Source organism: Morone saxatilis, unplaced genomic scaffold (assembly GCF_004916995.1).
Source record: "Morone saxatilis isolate NCDOM2014 unplaced genomic scaffold, NCSU_SB_2.0 Contig4, whole genome shotgun sequence".
NCBI lineage: Eukaryota > Metazoa > Chordata > Actinopteri > Moronidae > Morone > Morone saxatilis.
Genome location: NW_023339984.1, coordinates 16,176,031 through 16,180,377, shown reverse-complemented (window position 1 = coordinate 16,180,377; position 4,347 = coordinate 16,176,031).

The following is a 4,347-nucleotide window of genomic DNA, read 5'->3' as shown; positions in this document are numbered from 1 at the left end:
TTTGCTCTCTTGTTTTTCTTTCGTGTGTGTGTGTGTGTGTGTGTGTGTGTGTGTGTGTCTCAGCCACATGTGTTAGAGTCATAACACTCACATTAGGAGGTTTTAAAGCCACAATGGTCCTTGTAATGTAACTGCTGCTGCGCTGCGTACATGAAATGGTCGACACACCTTCGTAATTACACGTACACACACACTATACGATAGAGTCACACACTCACATTGATGAAAACGTGACACACACACACACACACACTAATGCTCAAACATGTGCATTAGTCTGCTTATGCTTTGCTTTGACTTTATTGTGTTATAACTTATTTACTGTATCCAGTCAGCCGTTGACTCTGCTTTGCTTTTCCACTTGTTTCCTTTATCGTATATGTGATAATTTTATCTATTTTATATTGTATAATATGTATTTATCGGATAATAATATCGGATGACTAGTGGTTAGTGACTCTTTCACAGTAAAAGCCACCATGTGTTTCACCAGTTGAAATCTTTTAATGTGAAGCAGCCGCAGCAGGACATTTTAGTTTACGACTGTAAGGCAACAACAAGGCTGATATCAATGAGATAAAGTTACAAACACAAACACTGGATTACATTTTCCCTCCTGTAGGTAATTTGAATCCAGTATGGGTGTGGCGGACACCGCCACTAACGTTATATATTATTGTTTTTGTTTATAGTATTACTTTTTTTGTCTATATCTTGCTTTTGACCTTTGTTATTTTACTGATGCTTCTGCTATTTGCTTTCCCCTTTGCTGCTGTAAGACTGTACATTTCCTCAATGTGGGATTGAGAAAAGGATTATTTTATCTTATATTATCTTAACAATAAAAAAAGACTATATAGAGGCAATTTCAGAATGTAAATACATACAATCGCTCACCATAAACAGTATCGGAAACAGGGTTTGACTTTATTAAAATGTAATAATATTCTCCTAATAAGAATGGAAAAATGATCTTAAAATACAGATTGTACAGACTTTATCATTCAAAAAGGTAAAAATTCAAGGCAATGCAACACACACAGAGACACACAGACACTAAAACATTATTTGGATGCATAATCTAAAATGAAAGCATGATGGAAACCGCACTTGCATGTGGAAAATACATGCTAATACCCTCCTGTCACACACACACACATAGAGTAAGTCAGCAGATTAGAGTAGACTAGGCCTACGCTGAAGTAAGGGAAATAGTTATAATGTTAAGTGGTCGCCAGTGGAAACCGAGCCAAGTTGTGGAACAGAATTAGCACCAATGTATAGCTCTATTGTAGCAGACGCCTTTGAACATGCAAACACACACACACACACAAAAGCTGGCACAAATGTCATTAAGTATCTGAAATACACACACAGATGCAAAAAAGATTTGGTGATTAAAGGTTAAAGTTTGGGAGCACACACACAGACACACACACAGACACACAACGTCACCCCTCCATTCTAAAACAGGCTGAGAAAACAAGCGGTAAACTCAGTTAAAATGGATTTATTTTATGAAATCTAATAATCGCAGCAATAAAAACATATTGGAATAATGTTTTGGCCGTTTCCTCTCTGACGACTAAACCCCCTTTTCCTGCTCACTTTTACAGAGGTGAGTGAAAGGATATGAGACCGCGTGTGTGTGTGTTTAGCATTAACTCAAGGATGCAAAGAAAGAAAGAAAGAAAGAAAGAAAGAAAGAAAGAAAGAAAGAAAGAAGGGAAGAAAAGAAAGAAAAGAGTCCAAGTTACATTCAAATAAAAGGATTTAACCCAACAGGATATTACATCATGAAGCTGGCTGGCATCCCAGTGGTTTGATTGGTCGTTTTCATCACTGTGACTCCGAACATGTAGTCCACACTGATTTAACTTTTACTACGCCGCTATAAGTCCCGGCTTTAAGGAATTACACATAAACTGAGCATTTAATTAAAAGAAATACAACGAGGAGGATGAAGAAAAAGTTGTAAGAAACAAAAGGCCAATAAAGTTAGCAAGGAGCATGGTGAGGACGGCTCAGAACAGGAAGGGAATAAGGAATAAAAAGGAAAGCATGAGTTATGCCACTTTAAAAAGAAAGACAAGCAGACTGGAGTCAGTGAAGTGAGGGAATAAAAGGAGGAAAATGAACAAAAAGAGCTAAAGAGTAAATGGATTTGGAATCGGTCTTGGCTGGAGACGGTTTTCCAACTTTTGCTTTCCGAAGCCCGTCGACATTCTACAGCCTTCTAATGTTTCAGGACAAGGTAGGAGATGACCCCCCCACACACACACACATGCAAGGAAGCTAACCACAATATGATTGGATGAAAATATTAAGCCGAGGCTCTTCTCTCCGTGTTGGCCCCGCTTCTCGCCAGACAGAAACCAATTAGAGAGTTATAAACCCCGAGTCAGGACATGCAAATATCTCACACAGAATATTTAACTCATTTGAATGCACGCAGACAGGTTCAGTACGGTCCTGAAAACCTCTTTCACTACCCGTCATGGTGGTCCGGGGCTGCTGCTGGCATCGAGCGGTATCAATAAAAGGTTGTGACATTGAGGAGTCTGGAAGGGTTTAATGTTGCGGGGTATAAAAAAGGTAGACGAGGGGAATATTGGAGGCAGGGTGGCCCTCTGACAGATCAGAATAACGTGCAAGAGATGTAGAAGGAAAAAAATGGGCTTCAAATTTCATGTAGAAGACATAAAAAGGTGGTGGAAGAGTTTGGTAATTGAGGTTTCAGGGAGGACACCAGTGTCTCCCTGTTTTAAAATCACATTTTATCAGATTCAGCACATGACGTGTTCCATATAGAAACCTGGTGAAATGGGTCCTCCACGTCCTTATCAGAGCTGTCATCTCTGCACTAATTGACCATAGCTGGCCTGTGACAGGTTTTTAGCTTGTTTTGTATTAGTATTCAGTGTTCAAAACGACTATTTACTGGCTGAATTTCCTCATTTAATTATATGTCTTCTATCTGTCCATGAGTGCCTTAAGTGGCTACCAGATCTAGACTACCTGTGGACCGCAATTCATAGGAATGCATGATATTTTTATGGGCCGATAATAGGAAATGTATATTATTATTAAATATCAGGATAATGAAATTACAGCTGATTACAGAATTACAGCTTGGTTCATAATAATCATTTTTTTATAATTCTTATGCAAAGTATGTTTGTGGAGTTTGTTGATGAAGTAAGTAAGCCTCCCCAACCCTGGACGTGTTTTGTGTAATTCTGCTTCTCAGACATTTAAAGCCTTCAACTACTTAAGCCCAGTTTAAAGAAGCCTACGTATAAATACTCTGTGGAGCCTTGAGGTTTAAGAGCCTCTTTATAGCTGGAAATTATGCTCTTTTCTTTTCTTTGTTACTTTAAGAAACTCCTCTGGAAAATGCATTCTTTAAATCCTGCTATGATCTTCAATACAACTTGATTTATTCAAATTATTTCTCCTGACCTGGTGTCACTCCACTCTGGACTCAGTTTTGACTTGAACTTCACTTGAACCTGGTCTTGGAAGTGAGCTGGACTGGACTAAGGTGATCTGGGCTGCAGCTATGAGCTATTTACCCTGAATGTAAGTCAGTATCTCCTCAGAAGTGTCACCAACACACACTCCGCCTCGCCAGGTGGCACCACAACCGGGCTCGTCACGCACGTTAAAGCGCAGACAAGGACAAAACTTAAGCGATAAAGAGTTCAGTGACCGACCCGCGGCGCTCTCACACGAGACAATGAACAATGAGCTGCTCTCACAAACACACTGCGCGCATTTAGATTTATAGAGCAATCATCACAGTACGAAACTAACTTTACTATCTGTTGTTGCTCCCAACAACACAGAGGGATATTGTGTAACTGTGACCACCAGAAAGCGCTGGAAACACACACACACACTGTAAAACAAACAAAAACACACAAACAATGGGCACGCGCACAATTACAAAGATGTTCAGGAACACAAAGAGCAATGCGGGTTGACAGCGCACAACCATAGAAGCAAATAGAGGCATCCCAACACACACATAAAGACTGACATGCATGCTTGAAGACAAGAAAAAAAAATACATAAAAGCGGGCACAGAAAACAAAATCATTTTCAGTGTCGCAGACAAAAAGCCTCCACAGCATCTCCCTCAGATTGCCACGGCAATAACGCACACTTCATTTCACTTCATCACTGTTTTTACTGTCAGCCTCAAAGGTCGTTAAGGGCTGCCTTTAACGAGCCAGCAAAATAAAAGCACCCCCCCATTCCGCACCCTTCCCCCTCCTTAACGAGACAAAATAAAAGTCCCTCCTTTAACGGCCTGAAATCTTATTAGCACTGATGCTAATTTGA